Here is a 25,542-nt window from a genome sequence, read left to right as displayed (position 1 = left end):
AGTTTTACGGCACAATCTAGTTTTTGTGAAATAATACAACACGTTTTCTGAGGAAGAATCGCACGAGAGAAATTGACAAGTTGTACATTAATCGTTAATATTTCTTCACTCGTGGTATTTTGTTTAATTCTTATGACATATTCTGAAAGAAAAATTCCTGCTGAAGATTTTCGTGTATGATTTATATATCAAAAAGTACAATTTATTTGAAACAAATGATTAAAACTTGTCGAACAAGCACACAGATTTTCTTGTCGATCTGTTTGAATTAGATTGTCATGAAAGTTTAAGGGTGCTCTCGTCGAGGTCCGCGTTAGATAGATAATTACACTCTGTGTCAGTGCGAATTGCATATCATTGTAATCTGTCGTTCATTCGCACACATCGTTCAACAACCAAAGCCGCAAAATGTCAGACGCACCAGCACCAGTAGTAAAGACCCCAGCTAAGTCACCAAAGAAGAAAGCTGCAGCTAAACCAAAGAAAGTAGCTACTCATCCAAAATACAGCGAGATGGTCGGAAAGGCTATATCTGCTTTGAAAGAGCGTGGAGGCTCCAGCCGTCAAGCCATCCTTAAGTATATCTTAGCAAACTTCAGCGTTGGTAGCGATGCAAAAACAGTCAACACTCACTTGAAGTTAGCTCTGAAATCAGGAGTGAAGAGCAATAGCTTGAAACAGTCGAAGGGTACCGGCGCTTCTGGAAGCTTTAAGATTGGGGAAGTGGCTAAACCAGCTAAGAAACCAGCAAAGAAAGTAGTTAAACCTAAAGCCGCCAAGCCAAAGAAGGCAAAGACACCTACCAAAAAGACTGCCGCAAAGAAACCTGCAGCAAAGAAACCAGCAGGTGAAAAGAAAGCAGCTAAACCAAAAGCAAAGAAACCAGATGCAAAGAAACCTGCTGCAAAACCTGCTGCCAAATCTGCAAAGAAAGCCACAAAATCTCCCAAGAAGACAAAGGCTGCAGCTAAACCAAAGAAGGCAAAGACACCAAAGAAGAAGTAAATGAAGGAAGCATCATGATGCTTTTAAAGCTTAAACAGCCCTTTTAAGGGCTACCAAATTTTTTCAAAAAGAGTCTGAAATTGTTGCATGGTATTAGTCACAAATAAAATATAGCTTGTCCCATATTCTAAATCTCTCTTTCTTCTCTGCAATTTTTTTTACTATAAAGTCCATGTGTACTTGCTAAATTTTACTATCTTCCACTCTGGATCGTGCAGTAAGTATTTAGTTTTGCTTCTATCTTAAACCTGAAAAAAATCTTTTTTTTATACAAATTCTAGATCTGTTCAAAATTGCTTTACTTCCTAACTTTATATATCAAAAATTTTAACACTTCTGTGTCTACGACCATATCACGTTGAAAACACCGGTTCTCGTCCGATCACCGAAGTTAAGCAACGTCGAGCCCGGTTAGTACTTGGATGGGTGACCGCCTGGGAATACCGGGTGTTGTAGACATTTTTTGTACCTATAATTTTGAATTTCTACCAAACATATTATTATTGTAAAGTTTTGCTTCTGAAAAAAATCTATTTTATATAAATTTTGTTCAAAAATGCTACTACCTAACCTTATATATCAAAAACATTAACACTTCTGTGTCTACGACCATATCACGTTGAAAACACCGGTTCTCGTCCGATCACCGAAGTTAAGCAACGTCGAGCCCGGTTAGTACTTGGATGGGTGACCGCCTGGGAATACCGGGTGTTGTAGACATTTTTTTTTACTTACAATTTTGCATTCCTACCAAACATAATTGTTGTATGATTTTTTTTAACTAATTTACTTGGATGTAATATTCAACATATCTAGCTATCAATGAATGAAGAAAACAGAAAATAAATCATTCATAAATTTATTTATTTTTCAATACCCATCTGCATGGTGAAATATTTTTACGTGAAATACATGCAAGTCAAGTTAGATACACTTAAGAATTCCACTCCTTCCACATGCATGTGGCTACATATATTTCTTTTTTTAAATTAGGTCTCGTAAAGGTCGTCTGTGATAATATGGTATCCGCCATTTGTCGTCATTTGAAATCGCCTCTTTTTTTTACCAGGGCTTATATGATTCACTATTTTTCTGAAAGGATTCTGATCAGCAAAAAAAAAATCATTATAGCAAAAACAAATAATAAACAATAAATACTAATTATATCTTGTAAAGTTCTAGTAAAAAATTCGAATATTTGAAACGTCTTTCATCTCGGTCAAGGAAGTCCCGGTTTCGAAGTTTGCCATCTTTGTGTGCTTTCATATCGAAGGCAAAATCTAAATTTCTGGGAAGTCTCTTTATTTCTACGTATATCTGAAAGCAAAAACATATAAAGAAATGATTTTACTACAAATGTATATCAGTTTTACGGCACAATCTAGTTTTTGTGAAATAATACAACACGTTTTCTGAGGAAGAATCGCACGAGAGAAATTGACAAGTTGTACATTAATCGTTAATATTTCTTCACTCGTGGTATTTTGTTTAATTCTTATGACATATTCTGAAAGAAAAATTCCTGCTGAAGATTTTCGTGTATGATTTATATATCAAAAAGTACAATTTATTTGAAACAAATGATTAAAACTTGTCGAACAAGCACACAGATTTTCTTGTCGATCTGTTTGAATTAGATTGTCATGAAAGTTTAAGGGTGCTCTCGTCGAGGTCCGCGTTAGATAGATAATTACACTCTGTGTCAGTGCGAATTGCATATCATTGTAATCTGTCGTTCATTCGCACACATCGTTCAACAACCAAAGCCGCAAAATGTCAGACGCACCAGCACCAGTAGTAAAGACCCCAGCTAAGTCACCAAAGAAGAAAGCTGCAGCTAAACCAAAGAAAGTAGCTACTCATCCAAAATACAGCGAGATGGTCGGAAAGGCTATATCTGCTTTGAAAGAGCGTGGAGGCTCCAGCCGTCAAGCCATCCTTAAGTATATCTTAGCAAACTTCAGCGTTGGTAGCGATGCAAAAACAGTCAACACTCACTTGAAGTTAGCTCTGAAATCAGGAGTGAAGAGCAATAGCTTGAAACAGTCGAAGGGTACCGGCGCTTCTGGAAGCTTTAAGATTGGGGAAGTGGCTAAACCAGCTAAGAAACCAGCAAAGAAAGTAGTTAAACCTAAAGCCGCCAAGCCAAAGAAGGCAAAGACACCTACCAAAAAGACTGCCGCAAAGAAACCTGCAGCAAAGAAACCAGCAGGTGAAAAGAAAGCAGCTAAACCAAAAGCAAAGAAACCAGCTGCAAAGAAACCTGCTGCAAAACCTGCTGCCAAATCTGCAAAGAAAGCCACAAAATCTCCCAAGAAGACAAAGGCTGCAGCTAAACCAAAGAAGGCAAAGACACCAAAGAAGAAGTAAATGAAGGAAGCATCATGATGCTTTTAAAGCTTAAACAGCCCTTTTAAGGGCTACCAAATTTTTTCAAAAAGAGTCTGAAATTGTTGCATGGTATTAGTCACAAATAAAATATAGCTTGTCCCATATTCTAAATCTCTCTTTCTTCTCTGCAATTTTTTTTACTATAAAGTCCATGTGTACTTGCTAAATTTTACTATCTTCCACTCTGGATCGTGCAGTAAGTATTTAGTTTTGCTTCTATCTTAAACCTGAAAAAAATCTTTTTTTTATACAAATTCTAGATCTGTTCAAAATTGCTTTACTTCCTAACTTTATATATCAAAAATTTTAACACTTCTGTGTCTACGACCATATCACGTTGAAAACACCGGTTCTCGTCCGATCACCGAAGTTAAGCAACGTCGAGCCCGGTTAGTACTTGGATGGGTGACCGCCTGGGAATACCGGGTGTTGTAGACATTTTTTGTACCTATAATTTTGAATTTCTACCAAACATATTATTATTGTAAAGTTTTGCTTCTGAAAAAAATCTATTTTATATAAATTTTGTTCAAAAATGCTACTACCTAACCTTATATATCAAAAACATTAACACTTCTGTGTCTACGACCATATCACGTTGAAAACACCGGTTCTCGTCCGATCACCGAAGTTAAGCAACGTCGAGCCCGGTTAGTACTTGGATGGGTGACCGCCTGGGAATACCGGGTGTTGTAGACATTTTTTTTTACTTACAATTTTGCATTCCTACCAAACATAATTGTTGTATGATTTTTTTTAACTAATTTACTTGGATGTAATATTCAACATATCTAGCTATCAATGAATGAAGAAAACAGAAAATAAATCATTCATAAATTTATTTATTTTTCAATACCCATCTGCATGGTGAAATATTTTTACGTGAAATACATGCAAGTCAAGTTAGATACACTTAAGAATTCCACTCCTTCCACATGCATGTGGCTACATATATTTCTTTTTTTAAATTAGGTCTCGTAAAGGTCGTCTGTGATAATATGGTATCCGCCATTTGTCGTCATTTGAAATCGCCTCTTTTTTTTACCAGGGCTTATATGATTCACTATTTTTCTGAAAGGATTCTGATCAGCAAAAAAAAAATCATTATAGCAAAAACAAATAATAAACAATAAATACTAATTATATCTTGTAAAGTTCTAGTAAAAAATTCGAATATTTGAAACGTCTTTCATCTCGGTCAAGGAAGTCCCGGTTTCGAAGTTTGCCATCTTTGTGTGCTTTCATATCGAAGGCAAAATCTAAATTTCTGGGAAGTCTCTTTATTTCTACGTATATCTGAAAGCAAAAACATATAAAGAAATGATTTTACTACAAATGTATATCAGTTTTACGGCACAATCTAGTTTTTGTGAAATAATACAACACGTTTTCTGAGGAAGAATCGCACGAGAGAAATTGACAAGTTGTACATTAATCGTTAATATTTCTTCACTCGTGGTATTTTGTTTAATTCTTATGACATATTCTGAAAGAAAAATTCCTGCTGAAGATTTTCGTGTATGATTTATATATCAAAAAGTACAATTTATTTGAAACAAATGATTAAAACTTGTCGAACAAGCACACAGATTTTCTTGTCGATCTGTTTGAATTAGATTGTCATGAAAGTTTAAGGGTGCTCTCGTCGAGGTCCGCGTTAGATAGATAATTACACTCTGTGTCAGTGCGAATTGCATATCATTGTAATCTGTCGTTCATTCGCACACATCGTTCAACAACCAAAGCCGCAAAATGTCAGACGCACCAGCACCAGTAGTAAAGACCCCAGCTAAGTCACCAAAGAAGAAAGCTGCAGCTAAACCAAAGAAAGTAGCTACTCATCCAAAATACAGCGAGATGGTCGGAAAGGCTATATCTGCTTTGAAAGAGCGTGGAGGCTCCAGCCGTCAAGCCATCCTTAAGTATATCTTAGCAAACTTCAGCGTTGGTAGCGATGCAAAAACAGTCAACACTCACTTGAAGTTAGCTCTGAAATCAGGAGTGAAGAGCAATAGCTTGAAACAGTCGAAGGGTACCGGCGCTTCTGGAAGCTTTAAGATTGGGGAAGTGGCTAAACCAGCTAAGAAACCAGCAAAGAAAGTAGTTAAACCTAAAGCCGCCAAGCCAAAGAAGGCAAAGACACCTACCAAAAAGACTGCCGCAAAGAAACCTGCAGCAAAGAAACCAGCAGGTGAAAAGAAAGCAGCTAAACCAAAAGCAAAGAAACCAGCTGCAAAGAAACCTGCTGCAAAACCTGCTGCCAAATCTGCAAAGAAAGCCACAAAATCTCCCAAGAAGACAAAGGCTGCAGCTAAACCAAAGAAGGCAAAGACACCAAAGAAGAAGTAAATGAAGGAAGCATCATGATGCTTTTAAAGCTTAAACAGCCCTTTTAAGGGCTACCAAATTTTTTCAAAAAGAGTCTGAAATTGTTGCATGGTATTAGTCACAAATAAAATATAGCTTGTCCCATATTCTAAATCTCTCTTTCTTCTCTGCAATTTTTTTTACTATAAAGTCCATGTGTACTTGCTAAATTTTACTATCTTCCACTCTGGATCGTGCAGTAAGTATTTAGTTTTGCTTCTATCTTAAACCTGAAAAAAATCTTTTTTTTATACAAATTCTAGATCTGTTCAAAATTGCTTTACTTCCTAACTTTATATATCAAAAATTTTAACACTTCTGTGTCTACGACCATATCACGTTGAAAACACCGGTTCTCGTCCGATCACCGAAGTTAAGCAACGTCGAGCCCGGTTAGTACTTGGATGGGTGACCGCCTGGGAATACCGGGTGTTGTAGACATTTTTTGTACCTATAATTTTGAATTTCTACCAAACATATTATTATTGTAAAGTTTTGCTTCTGAAAAAAATCTATTTTATATAAATTTTGTTCAAAAATGCTACTACCTAACCTTATATATCAAAAACATTAACACTTCTGTGTCTACGACCATATCACGTTGAAAACACCGGTTCTCGTCCGATCACCGAAGTTAAGCAACGTCGAGCCCGGTTAGTACTTGGATGGGTGACCGCCTGGGAATACCGGGTGTTGTAGACATTTTTTTTTACTTACAATTTTGCATTCCTACCAAACATAATTGTTGTATGATTTTTTTTAACTAATTTACTTGGATGTAATATTCAACATATCTAGCTATCAATGAATGAAGAAAACAGAAAATAAATCATTCATAAATTTATTTATTTTTCAATACCCATCTGCATGGTGAAATATTTTTACGTGAAATACATGCAAGTCAAGTTAGATACACTTAAGAATTCCACTCCTTCCACATGCATGTGGCTACATATATTTCTTTTTTTAAATTAGGTCTCGTAAAGGTCGTCTGTGATAATATGGTATCCGCCATTTGTCGTCATTTGAAATCGCCTCTTTTTTTTACCAGGGCTTATATGATTCACTATTTTTCTGAAAGGATTCTGATCAGCAAAAAAAAAATCATTATAGCAAAAACAAATAATAAACAATAAATACTAATTATATCTTGTAAAGTTCTAGTAAAAAATTCGAATATTTGAAACGTCTTTCATCTCGGTCAAGGAAGTCCCGGTTTCGAAGTTTGCCATCTTTGTGTGCTTTCATATCGAAGGCAAAATCTAAATTTCTGGGAAGTCTCTTTATTTCTACGTATATCTGAAAGCAAAAACATATAAAGAAATGATTTTACTACAAATGTATATCAGTTTTACGGCACAATCTAGTTTTTGTGAAATAATACAACACGTTTTCTGAGGAAGAATCGCACGAGAGAAATTGACAAGTTGTACATTAATCGTTAATATTTCTTCACTCGTGGTATTTTGTTTAATTCTTATGACATATTCTGAAAGAAAAATTCCTGCTGAAGATTTTCGTGTATGATTTATATATCAAAAAGTACAATTTATTTGAAACAAATGATTAAAACTTGTCGAACAAGCACACAGATTTTCTTGTCGATCTGTTTGAATTAGATTGTCATGAAAGTTTAAGGGTGCTCTCGTCGAGGTCCGCGTTAGATAGATAATTACACTCTGTGTCAGTGCGAATTGCATATCATTGTAATCTGTCGTTCATTCGCACACATCGTTCAACAACCAAAGCCGCAAAATGTCAGACGCACCAGCACCAGTAGTAAAGACCCCAGCTAAGTCACCAAAGAAGAAAGCTGCAGCTAAACCAAAGAAAGTAGCTACTCATCCAAAATACAGCGAGATGGTCGGAAAGGCTATATCTGCTTTGAAAGAGCGTGGAGGCTCCAGCCGTCAAGCCATCCTTAAGTATATCTTAGCAAACTTCAGCGTTGGTAGCGATGCAAAAACAGTCAACACTCACTTGAAGTTAGCTCTGAAATCAGGAGTGAAGAGCAATAGCTTGAAACAGTCGAAGGGTACCGGCGCTTCTGGAAGCTTTAAGATTGGGGAAGTGGCTAAACCAGCTAAGAAACCAGCAAAGAAAGTAGTTAAACCTAAAGCCGCCAAGCCAAAGAAGGCAAAGACACCTACCAAAAAGACTGCCGCAAAGAAACCTGCAGCAAAGAAACCAGCAGGTGAAAAGAAAGCAGCTAAACCAAAAGCAAAGAAACCAGCTGCAAAGAAACCTGCTGCAAAACCTGCTGCCAAATCTGCAAAGAAAGCCACAAAATCTCCCAAGAAGACAAAGGCTGCAGCTAAACCAAAGAAGGCAAAGACACCAAAGAAGAAGTAAATGAAGGAAGCATCATGATGCTTTTAAAGCTTAAACAGCCCTTTTAAGGGCTACCAAATTTTTTCAAAAAGAGTCTGAAATTGTTGCATGGTATTAGTCACAAATAAAATATAGCTTGTCCCATATTCTAAATCTCTCTTTCTTCTCTGCAATTTTTTTTACTATAAAGTCCATGTGTACTTGCTAAATTTTACTATCTTCCACTCTGGATCGTGCAGTAAGTATTTAGTTTTGCTTCTATCTTAAACCTGAAAAAAATCTTTTTTTTATACAAATTCTAGATCTGTTCAAAATTGCTTTACTTCCTAACTTTATATATCAAAAATTTTAACACTTCTGTGTCTACGACCATATCACGTTGAAAACACCGGTTCTCGTCCGATCACCGAAGTTAAGCAACGTCGAGCCCGGTTAGTACTTGGATGGGTGACCGCCTGGGAATACCGGGTGTTGTAGACATTTTTTGTACCTATAATTTTGAATTTCTACCAAACATATTATTATTGTAAAGTTTTGCTTCTGAAAAAAATCTATTTTATATAAATTTTGTTCAAAAATGCTACTACCTAACCTTATATATCAAAAACATTAACACTTCTGTGTCTACGACCATATCACGTTGAAAACACCGGTTCTCGTCCGATCACCGAAGTTAAGCAACGTCGAGCCCGGTTAGTACTTGGATGGGTGACCGCCTGGGAATACCGGGTGTTGTAGACATTTTTTTTTACTTACAATTTTGCATTCCTACCAAACATAATTGTTGTATGATTTTTTTTAACTAATTTACTTGGATGTAATATTCAACATATCTAGCTATCAATGAATGAAGAAAACAGAAAATAAATCATTCATAAATTTATTTATTTTTCAATACCCATCTGCATGGTGAAATATTTTTACGTGAAATACATGCAAGTCAAGTTAGATACACTTAAGAATTCCACTCCTTCCACATGCATGTGGCTACATATATTTCTTTTTTTAAATTAGGTCTCGTAAAGGTCGTCTGTGATAATATGGTATCCGCCATTTGTCGTCATTTGAAATCGCCTCTTTTTTTTACCAGGGCTTATATGATTCACTATTTTTCTGAAAGGATTCTGATCAGCAAAAAAAAAATCATTATAGCAAAAACAAATAATAAACAATAAATACTAATTATATCTTGTAAAGTTCTAGTAAAAAATTCGAATATTTGAAACGTCTTTCATCTCGGTCAAGGAAGTCCCGGTTTCGAAGTTTGCCATCTTTGTGTGCTTTCATATCGAAGGCAAAATCTAAATTTCTGGGAAGTCTCTTTATTTCTACGTATATCTGAAAGCAAAAACATATAAAGAAATGATTTTACTACAAATGTATATCAGTTTTACGGCACAATCTAGTTTTTGTGAAATAATACAACACGTTTTCTGAGGAAGAATCGCACGAGAGAAATTGACAAGTTGTACATTAATCGTTAATATTTCTTCACTCGTGGTATTTTGTTTAATTCTTATGACATATTCTGAAAGAAAAATTCCTGCTGAAGATTTTCGTGTATGATTTATATATCAAAAAGTACAATTTATTTGAAACAAATGATTAAAACTTGTCGAACAAGCACACAGATTTTCTTGTCGATCTGTTTGAATTAGATTGTCATGAAAGTTTAAGGGTGCTCTCGTCGAGGTCCGCGTTAGATAGATAATTACACTCTGTGTCAGTGCGAATTGCATATCATTGTAATCTGTCGTTCATTCGCACACATCGTTCAACAACCAAAGCCGCAAAATGTCAGACGCACCAGCACCAGTAGTAAAGACCCCAGCTAAGTCACCAAAGAAGAAAGCTGCAGCTAAACCAAAGAAAGTAGCTACTCATCCAAAATACAGCGAGATGGTCGGAAAGGCTATATCTGCTTTGAAAGAGCGTGGAGGCTCCAGCCGTCAAGCCATCCTTAAGTATATCTTAGCAAACTTCAGCGTTGGTAGCGATGCAAAAACAGTCAACACTCACTTGAAGTTAGCTCTGAAATCAGGAGTGAAGAGCAATAGCTTGAAACAGTCGAAGGGTACCGGCGCTTCTGGAAGCTTTAAGATTGGGGAAGTGGCTAAACCAGCTAAGAAACCAGCAAAGAAAGTAGTTAAACCTAAAGCCGCCAAGCCAAAGAAGGCAAAGACACCTACCAAAAAGACTGCCGCAAAGAAACCTGCAGCAAAGAAACCAGCAGGTGAAAAGAAAGCAGCTAAACCAAAAGCAAAGAAACCAGCTGCAAAGAAACCTGCTGCAAAACCTGCTGCCAAATCTGCAAAGAAAGCCACAAAATCTCCCAAGAAGACAAAGGCTGCAGCTAAACCAAAGAAGGCAAAGACACCAAAGAAGAAGTAAATGAAGGAAGCATCATGATGCTTTTAAAGCTTAAACAGCCCTTTTAAGGGCTACCAAATTTTTTCAAAAAGAGTCTGAAATTGTTGCATGGTATTAGTCACAAATAAAATATAGCTTGTCCCATATTCTAAATCTCTCTTTCTTCTCTGCAATTTTTTTTACTATAAAGTCCATGTGTACTTGCTAAATTTTACTATCTTCCACTCTGGATCGTGCAGTAAGTATTTAGTTTTGCTTCTATCTTAAACCTGAAAAAAATCTTTTTTTTATACAAATTCTAGATCTGTTCAAAATTGCTTTACTTCCTAACTTTATATATCAAAAATTTTAACACTTCTGTGTCTACGACCATATCACGTTGAAAACACCGGTTCTCGTCCGATCACCGAAGTTAAGCAACGTCGAGCCCGGTTAGTACTTGGATGGGTGACCGCCTGGGAATACCGGGTGTTGTAGACATTTTTTGTACCTATAATTTTGAATTTCTACCAAACATATTATTATTGTAAAGTTTTGCTTCTGAAAAAAATCTATTTTATATAAATTTTGTTCAAAAATGCTACTACCTAACCTTATATATCAAAAACATTAACACTTCTGTGTCTACGACCATATCACGTTGAAAACACCGGTTCTCGTCCGATCACCGAAGTTAAGCAACGTCGAGCCCGGTTAGTACTTGGATGGGTGACCGCCTGGGAATACCGGGTGTTGTAGACATTTTTTTTTACTTACAATTTTGCATTCCTACCAAACATAATTGTTGTATGATTTTTTTTAACTAATTTACTTGGATGTAATATTCAACATATCTAGCTATCAATGAATGAAGAAAACAGAAAATAAATCATTCATAAATTTATTTATTTTTCAATACCCATCTGCATGGTGAAATATTTTTACGTGAAATACATGCAAGTCAAGTTAGATACACTTAAGAATTCCACTCCTTCCACATGCATGTGGCTACATATATTTCTTTTTTTAAATTAGGTCTCGTAAAGGTCGTCTGTGATAATATGGTATCCGCCATTTGTCGTCATTTGAAATCGCCTCTTTTTTTTACCAGGGCTTATATGATTCACTATTTTTCTGAAAGGATTCTGATCAGCAAAAAAAAAATCATTATAGCAAAAACAAATAATAAACAATAAATACTAATTATATCTTGTAAAGTTCTAGTAAAAAATTCGAATATTTGAAACGTCTTTCATCTCGGTCAAGGAAGTCCCGGTTTCGAAGTTTGCCATCTTTGTGTGCTTTCATATCGAAGGCAAAATCTAAATTTCTGGGAAGTCTCTTTATTTCTACGTATATCTGAAAGCAAAAACATATAAAGAAATGATTTTACTACAAATGTATATCAGTTTTACGGCACAATCTAGTTTTTGTGAAATAATACAACACGTTTTCTGAGGAAGAATCGCACGAGAGAAATTGACAAGTTGTACATTAATCGTTAATATTTCTTCACTCGTGGTATTTTGTTTAATTCTTATGACATATTCTGAAAGAAAAATTCCTGCTGAAGATTTTCGTGTATGATTTATATATCAAAAAGTACAATTTATTTGAAACAAATGATTAAAACTTGTCGAACAAGCACACAGATTTTCTTGTCGATCTGTTTGAATTAGATTGTCATGAAAGTTTAAGGGTGCTCTCGTCGAGGTCCGCGTTAGATAGATAATTACACTCTGTGTCAGTGCGAATTGCATATCATTGTAATCTGTCGTTCATTCGCACACATCGTTCAACAACCAAAGCCGCAAAATGTCAGACGCACCAGCACCAGTAGTAAAGACCCCAGCTAAGTCACCAAAGAAGAAAGCTGCAGCTAAACCAAAGAAAGTAGCTACTCATCCAAAATACAGCGAGATGGTCGGAAAGGCTATATCTGCTTTGAAAGAGCGTGGAGGCTCCAGCCGTCAAGCCATCCTTAAGTATATCTTAGCAAACTTCAGCGTTGGTAGCGATGCAAAAACAGTCAACACTCACTTGAAGTTAGCTCTGAAATCAGGAGTGAAGAGCAATAGCTTGAAACAGTCGAAGGGTACCGGCGCTTCTGGAAGCTTTAAGATTGGGGAAGTGGCTAAACCAGCTAAGAAACCAGCAAAGAAAGTAGTTAAACCTAAAGCCGCCAAGCCAAAGAAGGCAAAGACACCTACCAAAAAGACTGCCGCAAAGAAACCTGCAGCAAAGAAACCAGCAGGTGAAAAGAAAGCAGCTAAACCAAAAGCAAAGAAACCAGCTGCAAAGAAACCTGCTGCAAAACCTGCTGCCAAATCTGCAAAGAAAGCCACAAAATCTCCCAAGAAGACAAAGGCTGCAGCTAAACCAAAGAAGGCAAAGACACCAAAGAAGAAGTAAATGAAGGAAGCATCATGATGCTTTTAAAGCTTAAACAGCCCTTTTAAGGGCTACCAAATTTTTTCAAAAAGAGTCTGAAATTGTTGCATGGTATTAGTCACAAATAAAATATAGCTTGTCCCATATTCTAAATCTCTCTTTCTTCTCTGCAATTTTTTTTACTATAAAGTCCATGTGTACTTGCTAAATTTTACTATCTTCCACTCTGGATCGTGCAGTAAGTATTTAGTTTTGCTTCTATCTTAAACCTGAAAAAAATCTTTTTTTTATACAAATTCTAGATCTGTTCAAAATTGCTTTACTTCCTAACTTTATATATCAAAAATTTTAACACTTCTGTGTCTACGACCATATCACGTTGAAAACACCGGTTCTCGTCCGATCACCGAAGTTAAGCAACGTCGAGCCCGGTTAGTACTTGGATGGGTGACCGCCTGGGAATACCGGGTGTTGTAGACATTTTTTGTACCTATAATTTTGAATTTCTACCAAACATATTATTATTGTAAAGTTTTGCTTCTGAAAAAAATCTATTTTATATAAATTTTGTTCAAAAATGCTACTACCTAACCTTATATATCAAAAACATTAACACTTCTGTGTCTACGACCATATCACGTTGAAAACACCGGTTCTCGTCCGATCACCGAAGTTAAGCAACGTCGAGCCCGGTTAGTACTTGGATGGGTGACCGCCTGGGAATACCGGGTGTTGTAGACATTTTTTTTTACTTACAATTTTGCATTCCTACCAAACATAATTGTTGTATGATTTTTTTTAACTAATTTACTTGGATGTAATATTCAACATATCTAGCTATCAATGAATGAAGAAAACAGAAAATAAATCATTCATAAATTTATTTATTTTTCAATACCCATCTGCATGGTGAAATATTTTTACGTGAAATACATGCAAGTCAAGTTAGATACACTTAAGAATTCCACTCCTTCCACATGCATGTGGCTACATATATTTCTTTTTTTAAATTAGGTCTCGTAAAGGTCGTCTGTGATAATATGGTATCCGCCATTTGTCGTCATTTGAAATCGCCTCTTTTTTTTACCAGGGCTTATATGATTCACTATTTTTCTGAAAGGATTCTGATCAGCAAAAAAAAAATCATTATAGCAAAAACAAATAATAAACAATAAATACTAATTATATCTTGTAAAGTTCTAGTAAAAAATTCGAATATTTGAAACGTCTTTCATCTCGGTCAAGGAAGTCCCGGTTTCGAAGTTTGCCATCTTTGTGTGCTTTCATATCGAAGGCAAAATCTAAATTTCTGGGAAGTCTCTTTATTTCTACGTATATCTGAAAGCAAAAACATATAAAGAAATGATTTTACTACAAATGTATATCAGTTTTACGGCACAATCTAGTTTTTGTGAAATAATACAACACGTTTTCTGAGGAAGAATCGCACGAGAGAAATTGACAAGTTGTACATTAATCGTTAATATTTCTTCACTCGTGGTATTTTGTTTAATTCTTATGACATATTCTGAAAGAAAAATTCCTGCTGAAGATTTTCGTGTATGATTTATATATCAAAAAGTACAATTTATTTGAAACAAATGATTAAAACTTGTCGAACAAGCACACAGATTTTCTTGTCGATCTGTTTGAATTAGATTGTCATGAAAGTTTAAGGGTGCTCTCGTCGAGGTCCGCGTTAGATAGATAATTACACTCTGTGTCAGTGCGAATTGCATATCATTGTAATCTGTCGTTCATTCGCACATATCGTTCAACAACCAAAGCCGCAAAATGTCAGACGCACCAGCACCAGTAGTAAAGACCCCAGCTAAGTCACCAAAGAAGAAAGCTGCAGCTAAACCAAAGAAAGTAGCTACTCATCCAAAATACAGCGAGATGGTCGGAAAGGCTATATCTGCTTTGAAAGAGCGTGGAGGCTCCAGCCGTCAAGCCATCCTTAAGTATATCTTAGCAAACTTCAGCGTTGGTAGCGATGCAAAAACAGTCAACACTCACTTGAAGTTAGCTCTGAAATCAGGAGTGAAGAGCAATAGCTTGAAACAGTCGAAGGGTACCGGCGCTTCTGGAAGCTTTAAGATTGGGGAAGTGGCTAAACCAGCTAAGAAACCAGCAAAGAAAGTAGTTAAACCTAAAGCCGCCAAGCCAAAGAAGGCAAAGACACCTACCAAAAAGACTGCCGCAAAGAAACCTGCAGCAAAGAAACCAGCAGGTGAAAAGAAAGCAGCTAAACCAAAAGCAAAGAAACCAGCTGCAAAGAAACCTGCTGCAAAACCTGCTGCCAAATCTGCAAAGAAAGCCACAAAATCTCCCAAGAAGACAAAGGCTGCAGCTAAACCAAAGAAGGCAAAGACACCAAAGAAGAAGTAAATGAAGGAAGCATCATGATGCTTTTAAAGCTTAAACAGCCCTTTTAAGGGCTACCAAATTTTTTCAAAAAGAGTCTGAAATTGTTGCATGGTATTAGTCACAAATAAAATATAGCTTGTCCCATATTCTAAATCTCTCTTTCTTCTCTGCAATTTTTTTTACTATAAAGTCCATGTGTACTTGCTAAATTTTACTATCTTCCACTCTGGATCGTGCAGTAAGTATTTAGTTTTGCTTCTATCTTAAACCTGAAAAAAATCTTTTTTTTATACAAATTCTAGATCTGTTCAAAATTGCTTTACTTCCTAACTTTATATATCAAAAATTTTAACACTTCTGTGTCTACGACCATATCACGTTGAAAACACCGGTTCTCGTCCGATCACCGAAGTTAAGCAACGTCGAGCCCGGTTAGTACTTGGATGGGTGACCGCCTGGGAATACCGGGTGTTGTAGACATTTTTTGTACCTATAATTTTGAATTTCTACCAAACATATTATTATTGTAAAGTTTTGCTTCTGAAAAAAATCTATTTTATATAAATTTTGTTCAAAAATGCTACTACCTAACCTTATATATCAAAAACATTAACACTTCTGTGTCTACGACCATATCACGTTGAAAACACCGGTTCTCGTCCGATCACCGAAGTTAAGCAACGTCGAGCCCGGTTAGTACTTGGATGGGTGACCGCCTGGGAATACCGGGTGTTGTAGACATTTTTTTTTACTTACAATTTTGCATTCCTACCAAACATAATTGTTGTATGATTTTTTTTAACTAATTTACTTGGATGTAATATTCAACATATCTAGCTATCAATGAATGAAGAAAACAGAAAATAAATCATTCATAAATTTATTTATTTTTCAATACCCATCTGCATGGTGAAATATTTTTACGTGAAATACATGCAAGTCAAGTTAGATACACTTAAGAATTCCACTCCTTCCACATGCATGTGGCTACATATATTTCTTTTTTTAAATTAGGTCTCGTAAAGGTCGTCTGTGATAATATGGTATCCGCCATTTGTCGTCATTTGAAATCGCCTCTTTTTTTTACCAGGGCTTATATGATTCACTATTTTTCTGAAAGGATTCTGATCAGCAAAAAAAAAATCATTATAGCAAAAACAAATAATAAACAATAAATACTAATTATATCTTGTAAAGTTCTAGTAAAAAATTCGAATATTTGAAACGTCTTTCATCTCGGTCAAGGAAGTCCCGGTTTCGAAGTTTGCCATCTTTGTGTGCTTTCATATCGAAGGCAAAATCTAAATTTCTGGGAAGTCTCTTTATTTCTACGTATATCTGAAAGCAAAAACATATAAAGAAATGATTTTACTACAAATGTATATCAGTTTTACGGCACAATCTAGTTTTTGTGAAATAATACAACACGTTTTCTGAGGAAGAATCGCACGAGAGAAATTGACAAGTTGTACATTAATCGTTAATATTTCTTCACTCGTGGTATTTTGTTTAATTCTTATGACATATTCTGAAAGAAAAATTCCTGCTGAAGATTTTCGTGTATGATTTATATATCAAAAAGTACAATTTATTTGAAACAAATGATTAAAACTTGTCGAACAAGCACACAGATTTTCTTGTCGATCTGTTTGAATTAGATTGTCATGAAAGTTTAAGGGTGCTCTCGTCGAGGTCCGCGTTAGATAGATAATTACACTCTGTGTCAGTGCGAATTGCATATCATTGTAATCTGTCGTTCATTCGCACACATCGTTCAACAACCAAAGCCGCAAAATGTCAGACGCACCAGCACCAGTAGTAAAGACCCCAGCTAAGTCACCAAAGAAGAAAGCTGCAGCTAAACCAAAGAAAGTAGCTACTCATCCAAAATACAGCGAGATGGTCGGAAAGGCTATATCTGCTTTGAAAGAGCGTGGAGGCTCCAGCCGTCAAGCCATCCTTAAGTATATCTTAGCAAACTTCAGCGTTGGTAGCGATGCAAAAACAGTCAACACTCACTTGAAGTTAGCTCTGAAATCAGGAGTGAAGAGCAATAGCTTGAAACAGTCGAAGGGTACCGGCGCTTCTGGAAGCTTTAAGATTGGGGAAGTGGCTAAACCAGCTAAGAAACCAGCAAAGAAAGTAGTTAAACCTAAAGCCGCCAAGCCAAAGAAGGCAAAGACACCTACCAAAAAGACTGCCGCAAAGAAACCTGCAGCAAAGAAACCAGCAGGTGAAAAGAAAGCAGCTAAACCAAAAGCAAAGAAACCAGCTGCAAAGAAACCTGCTGCAAAACCTGCTGCCAAATCTGCAAAGAAAGCCACAAAATCTCCCAAGAAGACAAAGGCTGCAGCTAAACCAAAGAAGGCAAAGACACCAAAGAAGAAGTAAATGAAGGAAGCATCATGATGCTTTTAAAGCTTAAACAGCCCTTTTAAGGGCTACCAAATTTTTTCAAAAAGAGTCTGAAATTGTTGCATGGTATTAGTCACAAATAAAATATAGCTTGTCCCATATTCTAAATCTCTCTTTCTTCTCTGCAATTTTTTTTACTATAAAGTCCATGTGTACTTGCTAAATTTTACTATCTTCCACTCTGGATCGTGCAGTAAGTATTTAGTTTTGCTTCTATCTTAAACCTGAAAAAAATCTTTTTTTTATACAAATTCTAGATCTGTTCAAAATTGCTTTACTTCCTAACTTTATATATCAAAAATTTTAACACTTCTGTGTCTACGACCATATCACGTTGAAAACACCGGTTCTCGTCCGATCACCGAAGTTAAGCAACGTCGAGCCCGGTTAGTACTTGGATGGGTGACCGCCTGGGAATACCGGGTGTTGTAGACATTTTTTGTACCTATAATTTTGAATTTCTACCAAACATATTATTATTGTAAAGTTTTGCTTCTGAAAAAAATCTATTTTATATAAATTTTGTTCAAAAATGCTACTACCTAACCTTATATATCAAAAACATTAACACTTCTGTGTCTACGACCATATCACGTTGAAAACACCGGTTCTCGTCCGATCACCGAAGTTAAGCAACGTCGAGCCCGGTTAGTACTTGGATGGGTGACCGCCTGGGAATACCGGGTGTTGTAGACATTTTTTTTTACTTACAATTTTGCATTCCTACCAAACATAATTGTTGTATGATTTTTTTTAACTAATTTACTTGGATGTAATATTCAACATATCTAGCTATCAATGAATGAAGAAAACAGAAAATAAATCATTCATAAATTTATTTATTTTTCAATACCCATCTGCATGGTGAAATATTTTTACGTGAAATACATGCAAGTCAAGTTAGATACACTTAAGAATTCCACTCCTTCCACATGCATGTGGCTACATATATTTCTTTTTTTAAATTAGGTCTCGTAAAGGTCGTCTGTGATAATATGGTATCCGCCATTTGTCGTCATTTGAAATCGCCTCTTTTTTTTACCAGGGCTTATATGATTCACTATTTTTCTGAAAGGATTCTGATCAGCAAAAAAAAAATCATTATAGCAAAAACAAATAATAAACAATAAATACTAATTATATCTTGTAAAGTTCTAGTAAAAAATTCGAATATTTGAAACGTCTTTCATCTCGGTCAAGGAAGTCCCGGTTTCGAAGTTTGCCATCTTTGTGTGCTTTCATATCGAAGGCAAAATCTAAATTTCTGGGAAGTCTCTTTATTTCTACGTATATCTGAAAGCAAAAACATATAAAGAAATGATTTTACTACAAATGTATATCAGTTTTACGGCACAATCTAGTTTTTGTGAAATAATACAACACGTTTTCTGAGGAAGAATCGCACGAGAGAAATTGACAAGTTGTACATTAATCGTTAATATTTCTTCACTCGTGGTATTTTGTTTAATTCTTATGACATATTCTGAAAGAAAAATTCCTGCTGAAGATTTTCGTGTATGATTTATATATCAAAAAGTACAATTTATTTGAAACAAATGATTAAAACTTGTCGAACAAGCACACAGATTTTCTTGTCGATCTGTTTGAATTAGATTGTCATGAAAGTTTAAGGGTGCTCTCGTCGAGGTCCGCGTTAGATAGATAATTACACTCTGTGTCAGTGCGAATTGCATATCATTGTAATCTGTCGTTCATTCGCACACATCGTTCAACAACCAAAGCCGCAAAATGTCAGACGCACCAGCACCAGTAGTAAAGACCCCAGCTAAGTCACCAAAGAAGAAAGCTGCAGCTAAACCAAAGAAAGTAGCTACTCATCCAAAATACAGCGAGATGGTCGGAAAGGCTATATCTGCTTTGAAAGAGCGTGGAGGCTCCAGCCGTCAAGCCATCCTTAAGTATATCTTAGCAAACTTCAGCGTTGGTAGCGATGCAAAAACAGTCAACACTCACTTGAAGTTAGCTCTGAAATCAGGAGTGAAGAGCAATAGCTTGAAACAGTCGAAGGGTACCGGCGCTTCTGGAAGCTTTAAGATTGGGGAAGTGGCTAAACCAGCTAAGAAACCAGCAAAGAAAGTAGTTAAACCTAAAGCCGCCAAGCCAAAGAAGGCAAAGACACCTACCAAAAAGACTGCCGCAAAGAAACCTGCAGCAAAGAAACCAGCAGGTGAAAAGAAAGCAGCTAAACCAAAAGCAAAGAAACCAGCTGCAAAGAAACCTGCTGCAAAACCTGCTGCCAAATCTGCAAAGAAAGCCACAAAATCTCCCAAGAAGACAAAGGCTGCAGCTAAACCAAAGAAGGCAAAGACACCAAAGAAGAAGTAAATGAAGGAAGCATCATGATGCTTTTAAAGCTTAAACAGCCCTTTTAAGGGCTACCAAATTTTTTCAAAAAGAGTCTGAAATTGTTGCATGGTATTAGTCACAAATAAAATATAGCTTGTCCCATATTCTAAATCTCTCTTTCTTCTCTGCAATTTTTTTTACTATAAAGTCCATGTGTACTTGCTAAATTTTACTATCTTCCACTCTGGATCGTGCAGTAAGTATTTAGTTTTGCTTCTATCTTAAACCTGAAAAAAATCTTTTTTTTATACAAATTCTAGATCTGTTCAAAATTGCTTTACTTCCTAACTTTATATATCAAAAATTTTAACACTTCTGTGTCTACGACCATATCACGTTGAAAACACCGGTTCTCGTCCGATCACCGAAGTTAAGCAACGTCGAGCCCGGTTAGTACTTGGATGGGTGACCGCCTGGGAATACCGGGTGTTGTAGACATTTTTTGTACCTATAATTTTGAATTTCTACCAAACATATTATTATTGTAAAGTTTTGCTTCTGAAAAAAATCTATTTTATATAAATTTTGTTCAAAAATGCTACTACCTAACCTTATATATCAAAAACATTAACACTTCTGTGTCTACGACCATATCACGTTGAAAACACCGGTTCTCGTCCGATCACCGAAGTTAAGCAACGTCGAGCCCGGTTAGTACTTGGATGGGTGACCGCCTGGGAATACCGGGTGTTGTAGACATTTTTTTTTACTTACAATTTTGCATTCCTACCAAACATAATTGTTGTATGATTTTTTTTAACTAATTTACTTGGATGTAATATTCAACATATCTAGCTATCAATGAATGAAGAAAACAGAAAATAAATCATTCATAAATTTATTTATTTTTCAATACCCATCTGCATGGTGAAATATTTTTACGTGAAATACATGCAAGTCAAGTTAGATACACTTAAGAATTCCACTCCTTCCACATGCATGTGGCTACATATATTTCTTTTTTTAAATTAGGTCTCGTAAAGGTCGTCTGTGATAATATGGTATCCGCCATTTGTCGTCATTTGAAATCGCCTCTTTTTTTTACCAGGGCTTATATGATTCACTATTTTTCTGAAAGGATTCTGATCAGCAAAAAAAAAATCATTATAGCAAAAACAAATAATAAACAATAAATACTAATTATATCTTGTAAAGTTCTAGTAAAAAATTCGAATATTTGAAACGTCTTTCATCTCGGTCAAGGAAGTCCCGGTTTCGAAGTTTGCCATCTTTGTGTGCTTTCATATCGAAGGCAAAATCTAAATTTCTGGGAAGTCTCTTTATTTCTACGTATATCTGAAAGCAAAAACATATAAAGAAATGATTTTACTACAAATGTATATCAGTTTTACGGCACAATCTAGTTTTTGTGAAATAATACAACACGTTTTCTGAGGAAGAATCGCACGAGAGAAATTGACAAGTTGTACATTAATCGTTAATATTTCTTCACTCGTGGTATTTTGTTTAATTCTTATGACATATTCTGAAAGAAAAATTCCTGCTGAAGATTTTCGTGTATGATTTATATATCAAAAAGTACAATTTATTTGAAACAAATGATTAAAACTTGTCGAACAAGCACACAGATTTTCTTGTCGATCTGTTTGAATTAGATTGTCATGAAAGTTTAAGGGTGCTCTCGTCGAGGTCCGCGTTAGATAGATAATTACACTCTGTGTCAGTGCGAATTGCATATCATTGTAATCTGTCGTTCATTCGCACACATCGTTCAACAACCAAAGCCGCAAAATGTCAGACGCACCAGCACCAGTAGTAAAGACCCCAGCTAAGTCACCAAAGAAGAAAGCTGCAGCTAAACCAAAGAAAGTAGCTACTCATCCAAAATACAGCGAGATGGTCGGAAAGGCTATATCTGCTTTGAAAGAGCGTGGAGGCTCCAGCCGTCAAGCCATCCTTAAGTATATCTTAGCAAACTTCAGCGTTGGTAGCGATGCAAAAACAGTCAACACTCACTTGAAGTTAGCTCTGAAATCAGGAGTGAAGAGCAATAGCTTGAAACAGTCGAAGGGTACCGGCGCTTCTGGAAGCTTTAAGATTGGGGAAGTGGCTAAACCAGCTAAGAAACCAGCAAAGAAAGTAGTTAAACCTAAAGCCGCCAAGCCAAAGAAGGCAAAGACACCTACCAAAAAGACTGCCGCAAAGAAACCTGCAGCAAAGAAACCAGCAGGTGAAAAGAAAGCAGCTAAACCAAAAGCAAAGAAACCAGCTGCAAAGAAACCTGCTGCAAAACCTGCTGCCAAATCTGCAAAGAAAGCCACAAAATCTCCCAAGAAGACAAAGGCTGCAGCTAAACCAAAGAAGGCAAAGACACCAAAGAAGAAGTAAATGAAGGAAGCATCATGATGCTTTTAAAGCTTAAACAGCCCTTTTAAGGGCTACCAAATTTTTTCAAAAAGAGTCTGAAATTGTTGCATGGTATTAGTCACAAATAAAATATAGCTTGTCCCATATTCTAAATCTCTCTTTCTTCTCTGCAATTTTTTTTACTATAAAGTCCATGTGTACTTGCTAAATTTTACTATCTTCCACTCTGGATCGTGCAGTAAGTATTTAGTTTTGCTTCTATCTTAAACCTGAAAAAAATCTTTTTTTTATACAAATTCTAGATCTGTTCAAAATTGCTTTACTTCCTAACTTTATATATCAAAAATTTTAACACTTCTGTGTCTACGACCATATCACGTTGAAAACACCGGTTCTCGTCCGATCACCGAAGTTAAGCAACGTCGAGCCCGGTTAGTACTTGGATGGGTGACCGCCTGGGAATACCGGGTGTTGTAGACATTTTTTGTACCTATAATTTTGAATTTCTACCAAACATATTATTATTGTAAAGTTTTGCTTCTGAAAAAAATCTATTTTATATAAATTTTGTTCAAAAATGCTACTACCTAACCTTATATATCAAAAACATTAACACTTCTGTGTCTACGACCATATCACGTTGAAAACACCGGTTCTCGTCCGATCACCGAAGTTAAGCAACGTCGAGCCCGGTTAGTACTTGGATGGGTGACCGCCTGGGAATACCGGGTGTTGTAGACATTTTTTTTTACTTACAATTTTGCATTCCTACCAAACATAATTGTTGTATGATTTTTTTTAACTAATTTACTTGGATGTAATATTCAACATATCTAGCTATCAATGAATGAAGAAAACAGAAAATAAATCATTCATAAATTTATTTATTTTTCAATACCCATCTGCATGGTGAAATATTTTTACGTGAAATACATGCAAGTCAAGTTAGATACACTTAAGAATTCCACTCCTTCCACATGCATGTGGCTACATATATTTCTTTTTTTAAATTAGGTCTCGTAAAGGTCGTCTGTGATAATATGGTATCCGCCATTTGTCGTCATTTGAAATCGCCTCTTTTTTTTACCAGGGCTTATATGATTCAGTATTTTTCTGAAAGGATTCTGATCAGCAAAAAAAAAATCATTATAGCAAAAACAAATAATAAACAATAAATACTAATTATATCTTGTAAAGTTCTAGTAAAAAATTCGAATATTTGAAACGTCTTTCATCTCGGTCAAGGAAGTCCCGGTTTCGAAGTTTGCCATCTTTGTGTGCTTTCATATCGAAGGCAAAATCTAAATTTCTGGGAAGTCTCTTTATTTCTACGTATATCTGAAAGCAAAAACATATAAAGAAATGATTTTACTACAAATGTATATCAGTTTTACGGCACAATCTAGTTTTTGTGAAATAATACAACACGTTTTCTGAGGAAGAATCGCACGAGAGAAATTGACAAGTTGTACATTAATCGTTAATATTTCTTCACTCGTGGTATTTTGTTTAATTCTTATGACATATTCTGAAAGAAAAATTCCTGCTGAAGATTTTCGTGTATGATTTATATATCAAAAAGTACAATTTATTTGAAACAAATGATTAAAACTTGTCGAACAAGCACACAGATTTTCTTGTCGATCTGTTTGAATTAGATTGTCATGAAAGTTTAAGGGTGCTCTCGTCGAGGTCCGCGTTAGATAGATAATTACACTCTGTGTCAGTGCGAATTGCATATCATTGTAATCTGTCGTTCATTCGCACACATCGTTCAACAACCAAAGCCGCAAAATGTCAGACGCACCAGCACCAGTAGTAAAGACCCCAGCTAAGTCACCAAAGAAGAAAGCTGCAGCTAAACCAAAGAAAGTAGCTACTCATCCAAAATACAGCGAGATGGTCGGAAAGGCTATATCTGCTTTGAAAGAGCGTGGAGGCTCCAGCCGTCAAGCCATCCTTAAGTATATCTTAGCAAACTTCAGCGTTGGTAGCGATGCAAAAACAGTCAACACTCACTTGAAGTTAGCTCTGAAATCAGGAGTGAAGAGCAATAGCTTGAAACAGTCGAAGGGTACCGGCGCTTCTGGAAGCTTTAAGATTGGGGAAGTGGCTAAACCAGCTAAGAAACCAGCAAAGAAAGTAGTTAAACCTAAAGCCGCCAAGCCAAAGAAGGCAAAGACACCTACCAAAAAGACTGCCGCAAAGAAACCTGCAGCAAAGAAACCAGCAGGTGAAAAGAAAGCAGCTAAACCAAAAGCAAAGAAACCAGCTGCAAAGAAACCTGCTGCAAAACCTGCTGCCAAATCTGCAAAGAAAGCCACAAAATCTCCCAAGAAGACAAAGGCTGCAGCTAAACCAAAGAAGGCAAAGACACCAAAGAAGAAGTAAATGAAGGAAGCATCATGATGCTTTTAAAGCTTAAACAGCCCTTTTAAGGGCTACCAAATTTTTTCAAAAAGAGTCTGAAATTGTTGCATGGTATTAGTCACAAATAAAATATAGCTTGTCCCATATTCTAAATCTCTCTTTCTTCTCTGCAATTTTTTTTACTATAAAGTCCATGTGTACTTGCTAAATTTTACTATCTTCCACTCTGGATCGTGCAGTAAGTATTTAGTTTTGCTTCTATCTTAAACCTGAAAAAAATCTTTTTTTTATACAAATTCTAGATCTGTTCAAAATTGCTTTACTTCCTAACTTTATATATCAAAAATTTTAACACTTCTGTGTCTACGACCATATCACGTTGAAAACACCGGTTCTCGTCCGATCACCGAAGTTAAGCAACGTCGAGCCCGGTTAGTACTTGGATGGGTGACCGCCTGGGAATACCGGGTGTTGTAGACATTTTTTGTACCTATAATTTTGAATTTCTACCAAACATATTATTATTGTAAAGTTTTGCTTCTGAAAAAAATCTATTTTATATAAATTTTGTTCAAAAATGCTACTACCTAACCTTATATATCAAAAACATTAACACTTCTGTGTCTACGACCATATCACGTTGAAAACACCGGTTCTCGTCCGATCACCGAAGTTAAGCAACGTCGAGCCCGGTTAGTACTTGGATGGGTGACCGCCTGGGAATACCGGGTGTTGTAGACATTTTTTTTTACTTACAATTTTGCATTCCTACCAAACATAATTGTTGTATGATTTTTTTTAACTAATTTACTTGGATGTAATATTCAACATATCTAGCTATCAATGAATGAAGAAAAC

The 25,542-nt window shown here is 35.9% G+C and overlaps 22 non-coding genes across 22 annotated transcripts; all 22 read left to right on the top strand.

The window, feature by feature from the left end:
• Nucleotides 1-1,345: 1,345 nt before the first annotated feature.
• LOC143060339 (5S ribosomal RNA) lies at nt 1,346-1,464 on the top strand. Its single transcript, XR_012974030.1, has one exon. It is a non-coding gene; the product is annotated as a 5S ribosomal RNA (ribosomal RNA).
• A 142-nt stretch (nt 1,465-1,606) lies between these two features.
• On the top strand, nt 1,607-1,725 carry LOC143060338 (5S ribosomal RNA). Its single transcript, XR_012974029.1, has one exon. It is a non-coding gene; the product is annotated as a 5S ribosomal RNA (ribosomal RNA).
• A 1,990-nt stretch (nt 1,726-3,715) lies between these two features.
• Nucleotides 3,716-3,834, top strand: LOC143060337 (5S ribosomal RNA). The gene has a single exon (XR_012974028.1). It is a non-coding gene; the product is annotated as a 5S ribosomal RNA (ribosomal RNA).
• A 142-nt stretch (nt 3,835-3,976) lies between these two features.
• LOC143060336 (5S ribosomal RNA) lies at nt 3,977-4,095 on the top strand. The gene has a single exon (XR_012974027.1). It is a non-coding gene; the product is annotated as a 5S ribosomal RNA (ribosomal RNA).
• A 1,990-nt stretch (nt 4,096-6,085) lies between these two features.
• Nucleotides 6,086-6,204, top strand: LOC143060335 (5S ribosomal RNA). Its single transcript, XR_012974025.1, has one exon. It is a non-coding gene; the product is annotated as a 5S ribosomal RNA (ribosomal RNA).
• A 142-nt stretch (nt 6,205-6,346) lies between these two features.
• LOC143060334 (5S ribosomal RNA) lies at nt 6,347-6,465 on the top strand. The gene has a single exon (XR_012974024.1). It is a non-coding gene; the product is annotated as a 5S ribosomal RNA (ribosomal RNA).
• A 1,990-nt stretch (nt 6,466-8,455) lies between these two features.
• Nucleotides 8,456-8,574, top strand: LOC143060333 (5S ribosomal RNA). The gene has a single exon (XR_012974023.1). It is a non-coding gene; the product is annotated as a 5S ribosomal RNA (ribosomal RNA).
• A 142-nt stretch (nt 8,575-8,716) lies between these two features.
• Nucleotides 8,717-8,835, top strand: LOC143060332 (5S ribosomal RNA). Its single transcript, XR_012974022.1, has one exon. It is a non-coding gene; the product is annotated as a 5S ribosomal RNA (ribosomal RNA).
• Nucleotides 8,836-10,825: 1,990 nt separating this feature from the next.
• On the top strand, nt 10,826-10,944 carry LOC143060331 (5S ribosomal RNA). Its single transcript, XR_012974021.1, has one exon. It is a non-coding gene; the product is annotated as a 5S ribosomal RNA (ribosomal RNA).
• Nucleotides 10,945-11,086: 142 nt separating this feature from the next.
• Nucleotides 11,087-11,205, top strand: LOC143060329 (5S ribosomal RNA). The gene has a single exon (XR_012974020.1). It is a non-coding gene; the product is annotated as a 5S ribosomal RNA (ribosomal RNA).
• Nucleotides 11,206-13,195: 1,990 nt separating this feature from the next.
• LOC143060327 (5S ribosomal RNA) lies at nt 13,196-13,314 on the top strand. The gene has a single exon (XR_012974018.1). It is a non-coding gene; the product is annotated as a 5S ribosomal RNA (ribosomal RNA).
• Nucleotides 13,315-13,456: 142 nt separating this feature from the next.
• Nucleotides 13,457-13,575, top strand: LOC143060326 (5S ribosomal RNA). Its single transcript, XR_012974017.1, has one exon. It is a non-coding gene; the product is annotated as a 5S ribosomal RNA (ribosomal RNA).
• A 1,990-nt stretch (nt 13,576-15,565) lies between these two features.
• On the top strand, nt 15,566-15,684 carry LOC143060325 (5S ribosomal RNA). The gene has a single exon (XR_012974016.1). It is a non-coding gene; the product is annotated as a 5S ribosomal RNA (ribosomal RNA).
• Nucleotides 15,685-15,826: 142 nt separating this feature from the next.
• Nucleotides 15,827-15,945, top strand: LOC143060324 (5S ribosomal RNA). Its single transcript, XR_012974015.1, has one exon. It is a non-coding gene; the product is annotated as a 5S ribosomal RNA (ribosomal RNA).
• A 1,990-nt stretch (nt 15,946-17,935) lies between these two features.
• On the top strand, nt 17,936-18,054 carry LOC143060323 (5S ribosomal RNA). Its single transcript, XR_012974014.1, has one exon. It is a non-coding gene; the product is annotated as a 5S ribosomal RNA (ribosomal RNA).
• Nucleotides 18,055-18,196: 142 nt separating this feature from the next.
• Nucleotides 18,197-18,315, top strand: LOC143060322 (5S ribosomal RNA). Its single transcript, XR_012974013.1, has one exon. It is a non-coding gene; the product is annotated as a 5S ribosomal RNA (ribosomal RNA).
• Nucleotides 18,316-20,305: 1,990 nt separating this feature from the next.
• LOC143060321 (5S ribosomal RNA) lies at nt 20,306-20,424 on the top strand. Its single transcript, XR_012974012.1, has one exon. It is a non-coding gene; the product is annotated as a 5S ribosomal RNA (ribosomal RNA).
• A 142-nt stretch (nt 20,425-20,566) lies between these two features.
• LOC143060320 (5S ribosomal RNA) lies at nt 20,567-20,685 on the top strand. Its single transcript, XR_012974011.1, has one exon. It is a non-coding gene; the product is annotated as a 5S ribosomal RNA (ribosomal RNA).
• Nucleotides 20,686-22,675: 1,990 nt separating this feature from the next.
• LOC143060319 (5S ribosomal RNA) lies at nt 22,676-22,794 on the top strand. Its single transcript, XR_012974010.1, has one exon. It is a non-coding gene; the product is annotated as a 5S ribosomal RNA (ribosomal RNA).
• Nucleotides 22,795-22,936: 142 nt separating this feature from the next.
• Nucleotides 22,937-23,055, top strand: LOC143060318 (5S ribosomal RNA). Its single transcript, XR_012974009.1, has one exon. It is a non-coding gene; the product is annotated as a 5S ribosomal RNA (ribosomal RNA).
• Nucleotides 23,056-25,045: 1,990 nt separating this feature from the next.
• On the top strand, nt 25,046-25,164 carry LOC143060316 (5S ribosomal RNA). The gene has a single exon (XR_012974007.1). It is a non-coding gene; the product is annotated as a 5S ribosomal RNA (ribosomal RNA).
• A 142-nt stretch (nt 25,165-25,306) lies between these two features.
• On the top strand, nt 25,307-25,425 carry LOC143060315 (5S ribosomal RNA). Its single transcript, XR_012974006.1, has one exon. It is a non-coding gene; the product is annotated as a 5S ribosomal RNA (ribosomal RNA).
• Nucleotides 25,426-25,542: the final 117 nt, after the last annotated feature.

The sequence above is a fragment of the Mytilus galloprovincialis genome, unplaced genomic scaffold (genome assembly GCF_965363235.1).
Source record: "Mytilus galloprovincialis unplaced genomic scaffold, xbMytGall1.hap1.1 HAP1_SCAFFOLD_109, whole genome shotgun sequence".
NCBI classification, from domain to species: Eukaryota; Metazoa; Mollusca; class Bivalvia; order Mytilida; family Mytilidae; genus Mytilus; species Mytilus galloprovincialis.
This window is presented reverse-complemented; position numbering and strand designations above follow the sequence as displayed.